The sequence below is a fragment of the Protopterus annectens genome, chromosome 7.part1 (genome assembly GCF_019279795.1).
Source record: "Protopterus annectens isolate FY-2018-M chromosome 7.part1, PAN1.0, whole genome shotgun sequence".
Lineage (NCBI taxonomy): Eukaryota > Metazoa > Chordata > Ceratodontiformes > Protopteridae > Protopterus > Protopterus annectens.
Window position 1 is genome coordinate 75,053,385 of NC_056740.1, and position 20,271 is coordinate 75,073,655.

Here is a 20,271-nt window from a genome sequence, read left to right on the forward strand (position 1 = left end):
ATGTCAGTGTAATCCATGTAAATGCTCGAGAATAATCAGAATATCCATCGATGGCATAGGAAGTCTGTAATACATTGAAATACTATTCACAGCAAGTTCCAGGAAGAGGGGTATGTACAATTCTAACCCACACAAGCACTAACTGAATGTCTGTAAGTGGCTGGACAATGCTGGCAGAAGTCTGCCTAGAAAAGATAAATCAGGTGACTGTAAATGTCTCAACACAGGAAACAAAAACAGACTATGGAAAAACACAACAGGGTGTAACAAGCAGAAACCTCCTTTCTCTGGAGAAGAATAATAATTCCTCATCGAACAGGATTTAGAACTGTACCCCCCAAAAAACTGAAAGCAGCAGTCAGCAAATGAGATGACCAAGAAAGAGGAAAAAAGTGAATCGAGAAAACATCTCCCAATGTATTGAGTAAAGCACCATTTTTAAGATACACAGATTTAGTATATGACAAGGGAAACGTACGCCAAAAATGTAGGCATTGCCATGCTCGAGAAAGCATTGTATCACAACCATTAGCCACAAATGCAGGACTTCCAAAGGGAACACCCAAAATAGCAAGTCCCTGAGCTGAAAATGAAATACCACCAAAACAATCTGTAGTGAACGGCACAGCAGCAAAAGCAATAGACTTATTATAAGTGACTGAAAGTCGCACTAAAGTGAAAACTGGCAACAAGATGTTTAAAAAAATCTGATAATATAGTAGGAGTCTCAGCAACAACAGCAATATAATCTGTGTATGATATAAAACATGGAACTAATATTCCAGCACAAGGAAAAGAGTAAGGAGACAAAGACATCTGGGCACAAACTTTTCAGACTGCCCAAACTACTAATGTCAGAAAATAACTACTTAAAGGAAAACCCTGCCAAATACCATTTCGCATATGAATCTCTGAACCCAACCATTTATTATCAGGACAATAACTGTAGAAGAATAAATAGAAGAAATACATCTAAGAAGCAAAGGACTAAAACTAAAAGCTTGCAAAATGGAAAATAAAGCATCGTGTCCAATATTATCAAAGGCCTTGATCAAATCACAGGATAACAAAACAGCAGAAGAAAAAGAAAAGGAAGTATAAAAAGTAGGTGATTTTAGAAGCAACAATAAATAAATCTCCAAATGGGTGACCAGTGATACCATAAATCCATGGCTTAACAAATAATGCATACACAAATGAAGTCGCAATACATTACATAAAGAAATGGGTTGTCAATTGATCAATAAATGATTCCCCTTTTTCCAAATATATTTTAATGCAACACAAAGGAATTCTGAACGAAAAAAGCCATTATGTAACCACTCGTTAAATAAGGACACAACAGTCAACAAGTGCTCATCTGATAATGAATGAAAAAAAATCATATGAGAAACCATCTATACCAGGAACACTAGGTCTAACATATAACAAAGAAATGGCCTTTTTAACTGTTAAATGAAAACTACTGTAATAAAAAGATCAATACACAGGAGGTTCACGTTCAGGTACTTTACTAGTGTACACCAGGAGGCAAAAAACGTACAAATACAGAATTTTGTCTGAATAAAACAGGAAGTACATAACTTTTATAGTCTTTCTTGTTAGCCATTGCCTACCAGACTGACGTGGTCAGTCACAAGTTATTTTACATAATTTTAGCTTACAATATTCTATTCATCAGAGGTGCTGATACTACATTTTGCTTAAAAAAGAATTTTGGTAAACAACGTGGCCTTGCTAGCCACCTGGTTAGTTATAATGTCCTTTTATGAAAGTTGCCACTCAAGGTTCTAAGCTAATTCGAGCACAATAGCAGATACAATTCTCAATACATTTCTCTAACCAACTCTTTGTTTCATGTATCACTTCTTCCTTGCAGCTGTGCGTTATCTAGGAACATGTACAAAGCCAATTGTTCAAGCAGGATAGAGCAGAAGATTCTCATTATTTTACACTTCAATTTCCTGACCCAGCAGATAATCACTTGTGGAAAGCATAAACATTAACTTTTGCTGTGCTAGCAGCTGCCAGGGTCAGAGGCCAACTTGCAGAAAGCACACTGCAGTTTCATATGAATTCATTTTTCTTCACATAACATTAATAGAATAAAAATGTATTAATCCCTTCTTTGCTTCTAATAAGCACTAAACATATACATTAATACATATTTTTCTAACATTTTCCCCCTGTTAATACTTTTTATTCTATTCTCAAAAGCATAAACATTTTTTATTTCTTCTCCTAACCTCTTCCACTTAGGACTTGCAGTTAGGAGAGTCATTCAGTTTAGACTTCGGAAAGAATTTCATTTGGAACCAGTTTTTCAAGTTCAATGTCTTGATACAGGGTTTCAAAGACAGACATATCTATGAAATCTTTAATTAATCTTTTCATGCAGGGAATTCCACAACAAATACATGCTCCCAATAGGAGTAAACCTACACAAATGGCAATCAGAATGTTCATTAGGATGGTACCCCACCCCCCAAACAAATTCTGGAAAAAGTCCGTCAGTGGGTTTGGGCCTGGTTTGGTCATGGCCAACACTTGCTGAATCACCTCCAGATGGTTATTAATCTCATGCTTATTGTCTGGTATATAAGAACAGCACTCCTCTTTTATCAGCGCGCACGTACCACCTCTCGCCACCAGGGTGAAGTCGAGAGCCATACGATTTTGCAACACAACAGTTCTCATGGCATTTAGTTCATCAGTCACTAATTCGAGAGCAGAAAAAGTTGCATTACTCATTACTTCAAGAAGTTTCGACAGTTTTCTCAGCTCCCAAATCAATTATACTGCGCCATATGCTGGGAGTATACCTGCCCAAGATATAACAGCATCACTCAAGTCCATATGTGTCAATTTTTCTTTGTCCTTCACGGAGTTATGGTCTTTCCAGCTTGCTTCAATTCGCCCTACTGGATTCACATGTTTCTCAATTGGATCTTCAGTTTTCTTGGTAACATCTCTTACATTCTGTATTTTTCCCAGAGGCAATTCCGCAGTGTGTCGTATGGCCGGAACCGGGTAACCCAAAAAACAACTGCCGGACCAATTCTCTGGTAGCCATTTGTATGCCCTTTTCCCACACACAAAATAACAGTTTTCAACTTTAGTGCTAATACGCACTCACCCTGCATGAAACATTTTCTTATCTATGATTGACAATTGTTTAAACAAAACAGGATTTCTTTGCATTTCATTCAATGTCATTTTCATTGAGTTTAAATATGAATCATAGTTAGTATTGCAAATGGTATTCCCACTACTAGTCTTAATATAACATTTATAAGATATTGTTATGTTACAGTTACTCCAGCCCACCAGGAGAGTATCGTTTTTATAAAAACACACAGTCCCCTTTTGTGTAATAGGTAAATACAATGCTATTTTATCCTGTGATCTCACAGTTGTAGTGTCAAAAAGCAGATTTTCCCAAGTCTCATTGATCCCTAAAGGAATAGCGGACATTAGCAGTCCCCCATATGCTGTTGGTATATCTGTACAAATCCAGCAGTTTGAAATGTTTAAAGTCTCAGCATATCACATTTAATTGCTAGGTACGTGTTAAAGTTCGGATGCCAGTCTATGGGTGATTCATCACGTTTATCCAACTTTACTTGTGTGGTTGAAAAAAGGAAAAACCACAACAAAAAGAAAATTGTTGCTAGTACAGTTAATAAATGTACAATCAATAAGATGATTATGCAACATTTTTGAGGTTGCTCCGCATTTCTATTTGCTCTATTCTTGGTCATTTTGTTCTTGTTGTGTAACAGTTACAATGTTCTTATCAAGTTGAAAGTTCTTTACCGGTTTACAATGCATCATATGAATCCAAGAAGTCCTCTCAGCTACTCTGACCGCAGTAGGCGTTGCCAATAATACCTAGTACGGTCCTTCCCACTTCGGGCTTGCCCAATTCTTCCTCTTTGTTACCTTCACCCAGACCCACGTGCCTGGGGCTAGAATCGCTTCCAATGGTCTGGTCTGTTCTTTATCTGAAACAGAATTAAACTACAAAAGAGATTTATTTGTTAACAGTTTCCTCATATAACTAGCTAGTGAACTATCAGCCTCCTGTTCTGCAGGCATGAGAGCTTTCCAGTGAGGTACATAATATGCCCTCCCAAACACCATTTCAAAAGGAGTTAAACCCTTTGCATTTGGAACTGTTCGCATACTCAGCAGTGCCAGAGGCAGACAGTACACCCAGTTCTTTTGTGTCTCACTAACTTTCTAAGTTTATTTTTAAGGACTCCATTGTGCCTCTCCACCAGTCCTGCAGACTGTGGGTGATAAGCACAATGGTTCTTCAGGGAAATCCCAAAGAAACGTCCCAACTGCTGTATGGTTTGGTTCACAAAATGTGTGCCATTGTCACTATAAATCCTTTCTGATATGCCGAATCTAGGAATAATCTCCTTTATGGGGGCTTTCACCACTGTTGCTGCATCTGGGTTTCTGGTCGGAAAAGCTTCCACCCATTTAGAAAACATATCTACAATGACAAGGCAGTACTTTTTGTTATCACATTTGTTCAATTCTATAAAATCCATACAAATGGTATGAAACAGATATGGTGGTGTAGGAAAACTCCCTTGTTTAGATTTTAATGCCCCTTGTGCATGATGTTTATTACAAACATGACATGCCGCACAAAATCTGTTTGTATAATTTGTAAATCCATACATTTGGAATATTCGGTTTACTAACTGTACCATCCCTCCTGTTGAGACATGGCACTGCCCATGGCTCAACAAAGCTGCATATTTAAACAGATTAGATGGCAAAATTGTTTTTTTTCTTTAGAGATGTACAGTCCGTTTTCAAGGATTGCTCCTCGTCTTTCCCATTTTTGTTTTTCTGTTTTTGTAGTAAGCGTCTGCATTGTTTTTAACATTTCTAGATCTAAAATTTCAGAGGGTTGTAATTCCTCATCTAGAAGAAAAGTTTCTGAGTCTGAAGCTGCTTGCTTTGCAGCTGCATCAGCTCTCGCATTACCTTTTGAAATTCTGTCCTGTTGTTTTGTATGAGCTACGCATTTGCAAATAGCTACTTTGGTAGGTAACTGAATGGATTATAACAAATCTAAAATAAATTGTACATGATTAATTGGTTTGCCACTAGATGTTATCATCCCTCTATTTTTCCACTGTTGCGCAAAAACATGTACAGTACAATAAGCATACTGACTGTCAGTATATATGTTTACACATTTGTCTTTTGCTAAAGTACAAGCTCGTGTCAAGGCAATCAATTCTGCTGCTTGTGCAGATAAGTTGTGTGGTAAGGATTGAGCTTCTAAGATTTCAGTGTCTGTAACTACTGCATACCCCACTAGATTTTTCCCTGTAGGGCCCCTTTCTGCATGAGCCGTCCACGTAATATGTCACCTCGGCATTATCCAAGGGAATATCCGTGAGATCTTGTCTGGGTAATGTTTTCTGCTCAATTTCCTGCAGGCAACTGTGTGGTGTGCCATCCGCAGGGGTTGGGAGCAAAGTTGACGGATTTAATGTCGTGCATCATTCAATTGTCATATGAGGTTGGCTCAACAGTATAGTCATACAGGAAAGGTGTCTAGCAGGAGAAAGATATGCTACTTTTTCTTGCAGTAAAATTATCGCGACTGCATGAGGCACTCTCAATGTGAGAGGGTGGAATAACACTACTGAGGCTGAAGCCTGTACTGCCATTGCAGCTGCGACTACTGCTTGTACACAGTGGGGCAAGGATCTCACCACTGGGTCTAACTGTGATGAATAGTAAGCTATGGGGCGTTGCTTATCCCCATGTTGTTGTGTTAACACTGATGTCATATATCCCTGCTTACAGTCTACAGTCTGAAAGAAACGTTTATGATAGTTTGGTAGTCCTAAAATTAATGAAGAAGCTATCAATTGCTTCAACCTGCAGAAAGCTATTTCTGCTTCAGGTGTCCACTGTAACAAATCTTGTGCTGCCATCGGCTTTTTGTATATCAAATCAGTCAGCAGAGCAGATTCCAAAGCATAGTTTGGAATCCAACTCGGGCAAAAGTTGGTTGTTCCCAGGAAGGACATCATTTCCTTCTTGGTCGTTGGTTTGGGTGCTTGTAAAATCGCTGTTTTTCTATCCTCATCTAGTATTCTACCTTCTTTGGATATTACATATCCTAGGTATTTAACCTGCTTTTTCCAAAGCTGTAATTTGTTTTTGTTTACTTTGTGTCCCTGTGTTGCTAAGAATTGTAATAGTGCTATGGTATCCTCCCTGCATTGTTGCTGGGTGGGGGCTGCTAGCAAGATGTCGTCTACATAAAGTAGAATCTGACTACCCCCCTGTGGGGTGAATCCCGCCAAATTACTAGCCATTTCTTGTGCGAATATTGTTGGACTCTCACAATATCCCTGTGGTAGTCGAGTATAAGTATACCTTTTCCACTGAAATGTAAATGCAAACCAATATTGGCTATCAGGATGTATAGGTATTGAAAAGAATGCATTACTGATATCTACCACAGAGAAGTATTTCTGGTGAGGTTTCAAATCATTTAACAAAGTGTGTGGATCTGGCACCGTAGGTGCTCTAGGTATTACTGCATCATTTACAGCTTGTAAATCTTGGACCATACGCCATTCCCCGTTTGCTTTTTTAACAAGAAATAAGGGTGTATTACATGGTGAATCAGGAGATTCCACCAGTACTACTTATTTATTTATTTCCAGTTTGATAACCGGGGAAGTCCACTGGGCCCGAAAGCCCGTAATGCTGCTATTATAGGTTTGATTCCTATCTCCGCATCTTTTCTCAAAGGATATTGTCTCTTTTGCGGTCTAAATGCTGACTTTGGCGTAATAATAACTGGTCCTGCTGTTCGAATAAGTCCTACATCTGATTTGCCTGTTGACTGAAGAATATTTGGTATGCCACATAAGGCTTTTTCCTCTTCTTCTAATAAGAGTGCTAATCAGCTGTCCTCGCTAGACTGCAAGTGTACAGCTGGGTGTGTCTGTGTTAACCAATTCAGTTTTTGTTTCTGTATTCCCTGTTCTGATAATTCTAAGTCAGTTTGTTTCTCCCATCTTGTGACTTTCTCCTAGGTCTGCCCATTTTGTACTTCTGTTTTTAGTTAAACTAACATGTGGTAATAGATTAGATTTGTAAAGTGCAAGGAACACTTGAGGTAATGAACAGCTAACAACACTGTTCCCCTCAGTATCCCAGTACAGATTACGTAATATTAATCTGTTTGCACGATTTTTTAACAATTCTTGCTCATATTCCTTATCAGGTCCTGGTGTGCTACAGAAATACAGAGTGCAATGCAACAAATGTTGTCTGTCAGTGTCAAGGCAGGGGGATTTACTGATGGCTACGTTCATCAGTTCCTCGGTCACTGCCCCTGGACCAGTCGTAACCAAGTCCTGGCTGTACCAGTAAAAAGTTTCACCCTCCGGTTGCAACACAAAAGTATCCATTTGTCGCTGTGCCTCCATACCCTGCATAGCTGGAACTACTGCTATGCCAAATATCTGCATAAGGTCCCTACCTAATAGGTTCACTGGACATTTTGCAGAAACAACAATTTTACTCTTTTGAGTCATCCCTGAAACAGGGTCAGTTATTGCTATATCATGGGAAAGTGGTTCCCAGTATAGCTGTCCATTTGCAGCTTTCACTAATATATAATCAGGTGATTCTGAATGTTCTGGTAACTTGGAGGGGTGTATCAGAGTCCGCGATGCTCCTGAGTCACACAGGAATTTAACTTCCTTCCCCTCTACCAGAAGTGTAACTTCCGGTTTTGTGTCTGCTAGGTAGAGCTCAAGGCTCAATAATGCTAAGTCTAAAATCTCATTTTCTTCATCTTCTACGTCTACTTGCACTTCCTCTACTCCTTCTATCACATTTACATTTGTCTTTTCTTTATTGTCTCTTTTTGATGACTCTTGACCCTCATATGGTGTACCATCATACAGTCAGTCCTCATCTCCCTCATCTTCTGTAGCTACCTTCTTATTCTGTTTACAGTCCCTTGCTAGATGTCCCTTTTTCCCGCATTTAAAGCAGTCACCCTTTTTCTTCCTCTCTTCAAAATCTTCTGACCGTTTGTCAGATTGTTTGTTTCCCTGGGCATTTCTCTTACCCTTCTTACCAGACTGTAATACATAAACCTCCGCTCCATCTTCAGCAGTGAAGACTTGCTCTTTCTTTTTCTTTTTGCTATTAAAGTGTCTTTCAGCATGTCTAGCATATTCAAGTAAGGCTTGTAACCTACTTGTTCGATGATCTATCATATGCTTCGTAATGAAGCTACTAATAGGTGCAATGCAACCTTTTAAAAATGCATTTTTCAATTGTTGTTCATATGGGGAGTCATTCGTCTGATTTTCGGGAATTGTCATACCGCTGTGGTTATTGAAACATTCTAATAATCTGGCATAGTACCCATCTACCATTTCATTTTCTTGCTGTATACATTGATTAATACAAGTCCAGTCTGCTCTATGTTTCCATTTTTCAGAGATTCGGTCTGTAAGGCCCTTCACTCTGTTGTCTAGTTCTGCATCACTATGTGGGAGTGGCTTAAATTCTGCATTATGAGGATTCCAGGTGCCACAAATCATGTGCCAATCTGGACCTACAATTTGTCTAACTACTTTTTCTACTTCTTCCCCATTTAAGTGGTAACTTAACTTCATGCCTTGTAAATCTTCTAAGAATTTTGCAAAATTAACTTTTGGATGGGGGATTCCCTCAGTAGCCTTCCGGATATCCTCTGGTGTCCATGGTCTATATACCAAGAGAGTCGGGTCCTGTCCGACCTGTCCTGCCTGTGGATTTGGTACTTCTATGAGTGGACATATTTCTTCCTCACTCTCAGCTTGTAAATTTTTCTCTATTTGATATGATTCTATGTCCCCCTGTGTTTTACGTGTTCGGGACCTAGTCTCAATGGGATCTCTAACAAACGGTTTCGGTTTTGCTGGGATATCAGGATACAGCGTAGGTGGACCAGCTTGTCCACTCGCTTCATATCCTGGTAAGGGAAGCGGAGGGGGCGGAGGTGCCATCGCTATTACTATGTTATTATCTTCTTTGTCTAAGAACAATGCTTTTGAATTATTACTCTTTTGTTCCCTACGGTTTGCTTTCTCAATCCACCTGTGTGCCTGAGGAATGCCTAATTGTCATTGTTTTTTACCTGACCTTTCACATCAGTTTTAACCTGTTTAATAAGTTTAACAAGTGAAGATTTGTCTAATTTACCATCAAATTCATATTTGTTAACCCATTTTGCATAATACCTAACATTATCAACACATTGTAGTTGCATGTATTTTGCGTCTTCAGTTTGGGGTGGATCTCGCGATGTTTTAGTGCACTGATTTCCCATGTTATTTTGACTGAAAAAATGTTACGTAACCCTTCCTATCACGTGGAACCACAACTTTAGTTTTTTTTCACAGTTTATCTAGAATAACTGCCTACCTTATTCTGTTACCCTGATCTATGACCAAAAAAGCAGTAACTTTTCTGTCCCTGATCTGTATAACAAATCTGACAAAAAACATTTACTGTAACCTAGTCCCTGATCTAAAACAGAAAAAAGGCAAAATTTCTCCCTACCTGAGCCTCCGTTATTGACCAGCAAGGTTCGAAGTGGAAATCCGCTCTTCAGTCACAGATCAGAAAGTGGCCAGCCTCTTTGAATGACAATTCAGTCGGAGGTCTTTTCTCTCAAGAAGAACCATTTTGGTGTCTTCTCCCGTATATGGTTTTCAACCACCGATACGCTCTGATCCGTAGCCGATTTGACCACGCAAGGACCAATCTGTTAAATGAAAAATACTGTAATAAAAAGATCAATACACAGGAGGTTCAGGTTCAGGTACTTTACTAGTGTACACCAGGAGGCAAAAAAGGTTCAGGTTCAGGTACTTTACTAGTGTACACCAGGAGGCAAAACACGTACAAGTACAGAATTTTGTCTGAATAAAACAGGAAGTACACAACTTTTATAGTCTTTCTTGTTAGCCATTGCCTACCAGACTGATGTAGTCAGTCACAAGTTATTTTACATAATTTTAGCTTACAATATTCTATTCATCAGAGGTGCTGATACTACATTTTGCTTAAAAAAGAATTTTGGTAAACAATGTGGCCTTGCTAGCCACCTGGTTAGTTATAATGCCCTTTTATGAAAGTTGCCACTCAAGGTTCTAAGCTAATTCGAGCACAATTCTCAATAACTTTCTCTAACCAACTCTTTGTTTCATGTATCACTTCTTCCTTGCAGCTGTGCGTTATCTAGGAACATGTACAAGGCCAAATGTTCAAGCAGGATAGAGCAGAAGATTCTCATTATTTTACACTTTAATTTACTGACCCAGCAGATAATCACTCGTGGAAAGCATAAACATTAACTTTTGCTGTGCTAGCAGCTGCCAGGGTCAGAGGCCAACTTGCAGAAAGCACACTGCAGTTTCATATGAATTCATTTTTCTTGTCATAACATTAATAGAATAAAAATGTATTAATCCCTTCTTTGCTTCTAATAAGCACTAAACATATACATTAATACATATTTTTCTAACATTAACCTCATGTAAAGTAATAGGGGCATCTAATGCAGCTCGAATGGAAGAAGGCATGGGGGAATAGGCCAAGTAGTTATTTTGTCAGGCTTGCCAGCAAAAAGAGAAGATAAATAATTATAAACTGCTTTTAAAATGTCAGCCTTATCAGTAACAGTTTTATTATCTGTACCCTCTAAAGCATCAATAAACGTTTCCTTTCATAAAACATACTTACTCATATAAGGTAGAAACTCCTCCCTCCTTCCTCGAAGAGAATGTGCTAAATTCCACAGCATTGACCAAACAAGTTACACTGCAATCATAATGAGCACATAAATGAACAATAGCCTGACCTGCATCAATATCCAAGGTAGAACAAAAAGCAGACTAAGCTTTAGTAATGATCTTTTTCAACTGAGTATAAAACAAATTAGCAAATCACTGGTGACAAGTAGCAAATTTTGTCTAAAAGCCCAACCAACAAGCTGAATTAGAAGGATAAAGAGGAAGGAAAGAAAAATGGTCAGACCATAACTCTTGAAAAACCTCATTCCATGCAGGTGTTACCAACCAAGAATTAACATATCGAGTCAGTCCTTTACTTCTTCCAATAAACGAAGAACCAAAAACAAAGGACAATGCTTTATGATTAATAAAGAGCAAAAGAAAGGAACTGTGACAGGAACAAACAAATGTAGGAAAAAAAACAACAATATTCCACCCATGTAAGTGTTGATGCATGAAAATAAGTAAACTCATCAGCACCCTAATCTGCAAAGCAGCCAAACGCACAAGATCAAGACAACCCGCTATATCATGTTCCCTACAAGACCTCTCTTCAAGTGACAATTGAAAACTCCACAAAAAATAAGAGGACAATCAATTAAAAAATAGACTCAACATTCTAAATAGAGTGCATCTATTTCTAATAGAAACAAAAGCATAAATAACACACTCCCTTACAAATGGCATCTAGTATTAAAGTCCTCCTTGGTTAAACCTGTAAAATCTTGCAAACAGTAATAAAAGATTTATGAAACAAAATCAAAATTCCAGAGTGTTTATTCCCCCTAAAGACCACTCTAAGCCATCTCTCCATAAATACTCCCACAGCAATCAAATCTCTTCCAAAAGACTACCAATATCTAAAAGGCAAATAATATCCTGCCATAAAGTAGAAACACAAGCATGCCCTTAACACTGCAAAAAATCAAAAACATGCCAGCCATCAGGGTCTAATGAATCTGAAAACAAAGCCAATCTCTTGGTACATTTAGAACCACTTTTCTTTTGTTGAGGAACATCCTTCCATGAATGAGTTTCCTCCAAGTCCATGGAGACATCTGAATCAACAACGCTTACTACTATGGAGGCCCCTCTTGTACCAGGACTCTCACTAGGAGAGAGTGGAACTGAATTAAAAGAGTCTTCTACCAAAGTATTACGAACTGAATTTTCTGGAGCAGGAATGTCCAGTGTCGAAACCTGTGAAGACTGCTGTTGATTATCCAATCACGAAGGAGGAGTAACTGCTGAGGTGTGACCGTCCACTAAATCCAATCCGGGCATGGCAGTAATGTCTAAATCCCCAGATTGCATAGTATTTGGCAAAACTACAGAAACAAATGTGTCTGACTGTAATGACGACTGGGGTAGGGCAGGTCTTACTAAAATTGGCCATGGAGCCGCATGCAATGTTGAGATGAGTATGGTGTAACCACATGAGAAAATGAGCCACAAAAAAGCAGGAGCTAGGTTGTTCAGCATAACATACAATGTCTCTCTATCCAGTAATAAAACACACTCCAGGAAAATGTTGTATGCCATTATCTCAAACTTAAAATTCGACTCAAGCATTCCAGTCCCCATCCCAAACACCTTATGCTTTTGACTCCAGCGACTTAGAAATACTATAAACATATGCTTCTTCAGGTAATTCATTACAGAAAAAAAATCAGTATATATATAGCAGGGATTATAGTTAATTTAAGTAAAACTATTTGGCTCTTTGTTACATAGGCAAATCTTCATTTATAACAGTGTTGTCTATATTCTATTTGTCTCTGCATCTCATTATTAAATATCTATAAATGCAAACATATTATTTTCATTCATATGTAAAACACTATTTATGGTGAAGAAATCTTTAAAAACTCTCTTTAAGTTCTTGTTGGTATTTAGTCCTGTCCCTTTTGAAACCTATTTATACCTAGAATAGTGACTGTCAACCATTTACTCCCTGCTACTATAGGTCGCATAGGTGGGGGAAATAGTTGCTTGTGTATTTTTGGAAGTCCCTTTATCATTGGAATTAATGGGCATTCTGTGAGGCTATATACTATAAACATCAGAACAAAGTGTCAGTAAATATTCCCTGACTTGTTCCTCCCTCACATACGCTGATCGAAACTGTAGTGATACTTTTTTCCGAATGCTGACATCCAAAATGGAGACTGTATAATCTTTCCACGGAAACTGTCCATGCGTACCATTAAAAGCAGTGGAAAGCTATGGGCCTGGCACATATTCGCTGCTAGAATTTTTAAAATATGTCGCCTAACAAATAATACTAACAATACTAGTTAACCAAAATGAATTATTTACTTTTGTAACGGATAAAGAAATTGTTATTAACCATGCTGTAACCTCCTTGGCTGAAATTGCTACCATGAGTTGCACATTATGTCAGGCAGTATTAGACATTTTGGAGACAGAAGACTAACAGCTATGCACTGCATATCATTATCAGATGCTAATAGTTTGTTTTCACTTTCACTTTTTCATAATCAGTGTTGTGGAGTTTTAGTACTTTCCAACATTTCATGCTAGATTAAAAGTATTTCAAACAAGGTAACAGATGAAAACATAAACATGGAGAAACTAACAAATATATCTATATCAAGACAGTTGCACATACCTCTCAAATGTACCTCATTAAGAGGATACCTCATTTGGGGTCTTAAAGAGTTCATGTTCCTCAGTGTTCCACATTGAAATACCCTGTCACACATTCAGTGTTAGGATTTTTTTAAGTGAAATCCATGGTAAATAGAAATGAATCATATTAATTAATTAAAAATATTCTTTATAAGTAAAACCAGCATATTTTAACCATCCTATGGCCTTTCTAGTTGAAGTTGTTAGTAAGCCATTAGAATGCGTTTCACATTTTGCCCATTTGTTCCACGTTATGAAGGCTAGTGTTCCTCAATTTGGAGATGGAAGGTTGAGAACTACGCAGTTGCAGATCTTCAGTCATCCACTCCCTATAGGACCGAAACTACCTACCCAACAGCTGTTCAGTCCAACGTTGACAGTTTTGATCTTTCTTGTTCGAAAAGTAAAAATCAAACTTCTAATGATGGACTACGTTTAAGAGGCAAGTTACAGCAAAAGACAATAAGACAATGTTAAGATGGGATATCATCGCCCTAGCGATTTGCGCAGAATGTCCAGATTTTTGTCTCATAGTTTTGGTCTGTTTCTCATAAAATTGTTGTTTTCTGGCAAACCATTGGTAAATGGTCTAAGTCTTAAAATAACGACAGACATTTGAATTTCAGCCTCCATACCATTCAGAAAATGCATGCTAATGCAAAACCTTTTATTCCATCATCTTTCCGAATTTGTAACAGGACTATTGTCCCTAGGCAAGTTACGGCAAAAGACAATAAGAACGTGTTGAGATAGGATATCATCGCCCTAGCGATTTGCGCAGAAAGTCCAGATTTTTGTCTCATAGTTTTGGTCTGTTTCTCATAAAATTGTGTTTTTTCTGGCAAACCATTGGTAAATGGTCGAAGTCTTAAAACAATGACAGACATTTGAATTTCAGCCTCCATACCATTCAGGAAATTTATGCTAATGCAAAACCTTTTATTCTGTCATCTTTCCGAATTTGTAACAGGACTATTGTCCCTGTATTTGCCCCCCTCCCCCATTATTGATGGCTTTGCCCAGATTTCGTGCTCTTAGAGGTATGAACGGACTAGAAGTACTGTATTTATTAATTAATAGACAATTCCAAAAGTGCCACAACTTCAGCAAACATAACTCAGCGTTTTAGCGTATACAAAATTACGAGAGGCAGCAAAAGACATATCATTAAACAGCGATTAAACCCCAAAGTATCGGAAGTTCCCAACAGCTTATCATTTCCCCTGCTACAGACGGCACTATATCAAACCGGAAACCGATGTTGCTACAGCAACATGAAACTGTAGTCTTGAAAGTGTGTAATATATAACGTGGGACCTAATAAAGAAATAGTTGTAATGAGGTTGGAAGAATGTTTCCTTATAAACAAAGGGGAAGGCTGGCTGTTTGCAAAACAGTAAGTAGTAGGTCAACCTAGAGGTATGCAGTTTATTGTCACGACAAAAATCAGCTACTTTATTCGGGGAGATGCTCATTTTACGAGGGATCTTCCCCACACTTTCAAAAAGCCATTCTACAACGAATTTCTAGTTATGGTATTTTGTATATCTTGTTTCCACATACTGTTATAATAGTGTCGGCTTATTAAAACTTACTTCATCTTATTTATAATGAGCGTACAGTTTTTATGCATAACCTTTTTCAATATATGGAGATAGTACCACTCCCTGCAAATATCGTTAGTATTTTGGTATACCATTGTAAACTGTAAGGTATGAAAAAAAAAAAAAAACGATTGGGAAGAGTGTCTAACAGACTGGTTGTTTTCTGTACCCACAGTACTTTCCAGAATTACTTAAACGCATTGGTATTAACTGATAAAGTCTAGGTTTATTTCTCCATAGGGCCTCGTGTATTTCTGAAGGTAATGAAATAATTAAATATGTAATTATTAACGATCGTAGGGTGATTGTAAATATTGCCTAATTAATGAACAGTAATGCTTTTCTACTTTTCTTTGCTTGGAATAATGCAGTTTGTTGTAATGAACAGAATGTTAAAGCCGACTGACTTATTTGGAAAAGGTTTTGCCTCACGGTATATTTTTATTTAAATAGTAAAGGATGTGAGGCAGATGCCCTCACTCACTGTTGCTTTTAGCTTCTTTCATGAGCATGTGCATTCATTGCTAGAGTTTTGCATGAATTGTTAGTCATTTTGCATGCTGAATTAAATGTTTACATATTTTATCATTTTCGTTATCTTTTTTTGTAGTAAGTTAAATAAATTGCAAATATAAAGTATTTTTGCATGTTTGCGCTTCTTTAAAGTAGAACTGATTGACTTGAGACATCTTCACCAGACTGAAGACACAGCTTCACCAGACTGATCATTTAACCACCATTATCATAAAGCCCTCTTTTTCCTAGTTTTACATCATAGCGTTGTCGCCTCACAGTTGGACGTTGCACGTTCGATTCTCAGTTAGTTATAATTTCCCCTGTAAACACTGGCAGTTATTAGAGGTGTATTTCATTTTAATTGCTCAGTGTTACAATGCAAATCTGTTATCTTTCTGTATACCAAATGGATAGACAGTACATTATTATCATTAAAGAAATAATAAGCACTAAAATACCAGAGGTATTAGCTTTAAACTATGTCATGTCTGGCCAAAACACAGTATCTTAGGTTATATAATATGACTGATTTATAGCAGTCTTTGGGGGTCTTGTATTGTATCTGCTAAGTGTTGCAGTACAGCAGATAAACAATACAGTAATTTGTATTACAGAAATTATAGGTACTAAAAGAGAAGTGGTACTAGCTTTAAAAATTGTCATGTCCGGCAAACACAGAATTTCAGTCATTTGCAGATATCCCATGTGCCTCTGAAGGTTTGGGAGGTCACTCAGTGGAGGTTCTAGCTTTGCTGGAGTTTTCATTTTGTTTTTACTGATTGGTTTTTCAGTGACCTTCTCACTTATTGTTGTTTGTTTTGGATATTTTTGCAGTGACCCTAATGATGATGGACATCAGCTGGGTATAACAGCTCTGTGTTTCTCATGCTTAGTCAAACACTTTGCTTGTGCTGTGCTGACGAGGTCAAAACAAGGCTGAAATATGCATATCCATAACTAGTGTGGTTTGGCTTTTGGTCTGAAATTTTCCATTAAAACAATGAACAAGTCATGGGCATTCAGAATAGCTGATTAGCTGAAACACCTGATGTTCATAAGAGTCATTTGCAAGCTTTGCTGGAGTTTTCATTTTGATTTTATTGATTGGTAAACCATTCTCCCTTATTGTTTTAGTTATGTATTATGACTGATTCATAGCACACCATATTCTAATAGTGTTTTATCAATAAGCCACGAGGTGGTCAGCTGAATTTTAGGGCTTCTGTATTTAATTGAGAATTTAAGATAAGAAGGTCAGACTGATGTTTTAATTTATCTGTGTTAGTTTGAAAATATCCATTGGTTATGAAAACAACATTGGATATTGTATCAATTTTATTATAGTAAAAACACTTTGCCATTCTAAGTACAAGCTGGTATAATGTCTCCATTCATGCATTCCATAGTTTTCTCTCTGTTGCATGGCATGATTGATTCCACCTCTGCACTTCCACCTCTGCACTTCTCTTTCATGAAAAGCATTGTTGTGACTACATTTACATTGTCTTACATTGTGCATGGGCATTTTAGTATCCTTGTATTTTGTTTGTGTGTGTGTGTGTGTGTGTGTGTGTGCGCTTGCATGTATGTGCGGGTGTGAGATTTGGAAATATCTTTATGTGCAATGCTGTTTTGTGGAGAGTTCCAAGATGAGATATTTGCTATGATATTAAAGTTTTTGGGATCATACAGAAATTTGTAGGACTAAAGAGACAATACGAATAGTGGTATTACATTTATTAAAAGGGGTAAAATGCAGATCATTTCCTTTGCTGCTATGTATGTAAAAGTTACTTTGCCAGTTGTACTAATGCTTATAAGCAATTTATTATTTCCTGATTTTATCCAGTTCTTATACACAATTTCATACATTACCAGTATTTATGGAAAGAGAGCTAATGCTCTGTTGGCACTAAAAATGCTTTTTACTGGTAGCATTACTATTTGTATGGTCTTAATAGATTTTTATTCACAAAATATTTACTCTTGTTCCTCTTATGCATTTTAAGGTGATTTCTTTCAGGAAATGCTCTGAAATTCAAGGATGTGCATAGACTGCTAGAGGCGTGACATTCCACACTACATAGGTATCAATTAGTTAATAACATGCAAAAGATGTTGGATAAGGAACATAAAGTCGAAATGAGAGAGCGCTTCTTCCTGTCTTGTCTTTGTGTCATCCCTTCCAGAGTCTTATGTTGCCTGTACGAAATCCTTCAGGAATCTTACAATGTGAGACACTTAATTTAGCACTCTTATGGTGAGCACCGAGGAGAAGTAAATCTGCTTAGCCATGCAGTTAATGTCACATGACATACTGTTTGGTGGACAGATTGCAGGACTCTGTGGAGTGGAAGCTTTCTTTAAGGCAGCTGTGACCACTGTAGAGACCACTTCAGGGCTTGAAGCAAGTCTTGCCTATTTCATTTTGTAAACACCTTTATTGTCGTGTATGACATAGGCACATTTTATTTATTTATTAGCAGTTGGTTTGCCAGGATAGTCCATTGGGACAAATGAACCCGTTTACAATGGAGTCCTGGGGAGAAAAGCTCCAAAACTAAGTAGGTTATTCATAATAGATGTACAAATTATACCATTATACAGAAGTTAAACATACAAGAAAAAACAATTTGCAAATAATACAGCAAAAACTAGAGTGAATACAGTCTAGTGATGAAATTAATAGGTAATACAGACTAAAGGGAAATTTAGTACAAAAGTACTGAGAAATAACATATTTAGAAGCATTTCACGACAATCCTGAGAAATAATAACATATTAGGAAGCAATGCACAAAAGTACTGAGAAGTAGTAACGTATTAGGAAGCAATACTTAGGAAGTGTGGCCTAGTGTATTCTTTCCAATTATTGTAGGAATAATAATATGTATGAGTTAGGGTGAATAATAAGGAAAGTCGCAGGAGGAAACAGAGGAAGAAGAAAGATGGAGTTTGCAAGTGTTAGTTATGTGGGGTGGAAGCAAGAGCATTCCCACTGGGATACTAGATGTGAGTGAAGAGATCTTTTAAATATAAAATGGTTGGGGGTGGTGCGAATGGAAGGTGGTAGGGAGTTCCAAAGGCGTGCAAGGCCATAAGACAGAAGATTTTTGCTTGGGGGACGAGTTGGTTTATATACTTCTAATAGCGTATTAAGGTCCAACAATCAAAATCTATCAGGAAGGTGCATTTTAAAGGCTGATGAAAGGGAGGGACAGAGGGAGGGGTTGAAAATGAGCGTATGCGCAAGATTTAGTTGAGTATATGCGAGATAACTGGGTAGCTCTAGCCATTTTAGTTTTTGGAGAGAGGAACAGTGGTGGGTGGAGGACTTGTGGTTGGTAGCGAACTTGGCAATTTTGTTGTAGCAAGAGGAAAGTTGTGTTTTTAGAGAGGTCTATAGATTAGTTAGGAGTGGAGCTCCATAGAGAAGGGAGGGGATAAGAAATGAGGTAGAGAGGGTGATTTTGGTAGCAGGTGTAAGGTAATGATTTTGTCGGTAAAGCATACCTAGTTTTTGATGGGTTTTTTTTATATTTAACTGTAGGTGGGAGTTGGTAGGAGTTGAATTTGAGCTGGTTATCAATTTGGACCCCAAGTAACTTGGTCTCAGACACCAGTTCCACGGGTACATTATTTTGACTAGAGATGTGGAATGTGTTTATATTGAAAGAAGTTGCCTTAAAGAGGGTGAATAACATTAATTTGGTTTTAGAGGCATTGAGTGCTAGGTGATTCCTTTTCATCCATTGCTCAGTTGTTGTAAAAGCATCTTGAGTCAGTTTTAGGAGTGAGGGGATAGAGGTGGCAGCGCAGATAATAGTAGAATCATCGGCATATTGGATGATGTCTGAGAATGGGATAGAGTTGCAGAAATCATTTATAAATATATTGAAGAGAAGGGGACCCAATATGGAGCCCTGGGGTACCCCAGTAGGAGTATTTAGAAATGAGGAGGTGGCCTTTTTCCATTTGACTGCTTGATATCTGTTAGATAAGTAGCTGGAGAACCAGTTCAAGGAGGAGGGAGATAGGTTAAGTTTTAAAAGTTTAGTTAGTAGCAGGCTGTGAGAGATAGCGCCAAGGGCCTTAGAGAGGTCGAGTAGTAGGGTAGAAACAATTTGGCCAGAGTCACGGGCCTTATTTACAGTTTCAAGGAAGGAGAGGAGGGCAGTCTTACTGCTATGGTGTGGTCTGAATCCATGTTGTGTGGGAGTTAGTAGGTGATTATCTAAGAGATGTGGAAGGAGTTGTAGTTGGATACACTTTTCTAGGAGTTTAGAGATGGGGGACAGAATAGCAGTGGGGCGGAAATTAGTAACATTGTTGTTGTTGCCACCTTTATGTAGAGGTATGACAAAGGCCCTTTTCCAGACTTTGGGTACTATACATTCTTGGATAGAGCGGTTGATTAAATTGCTAATAGGGTAAGCAATTGCTTCAGCAGCTTTGCTAAGAAAGTAAGAAGGGATGTTATCAGGAGCATTGGTGCATGGCTTCAGTTTCATAAGGAGTTTATTTATAGTAGAAGTGGGTATAGGTTTTAATGAGAAAAAAGAGTGTGAAGAGGGGGAATTAGGGGCAGATGAAGATGATGTAGTAGTTAGAGTAGGAGAAGGAGTGGAGGGATGGGAGTTAGTAGAT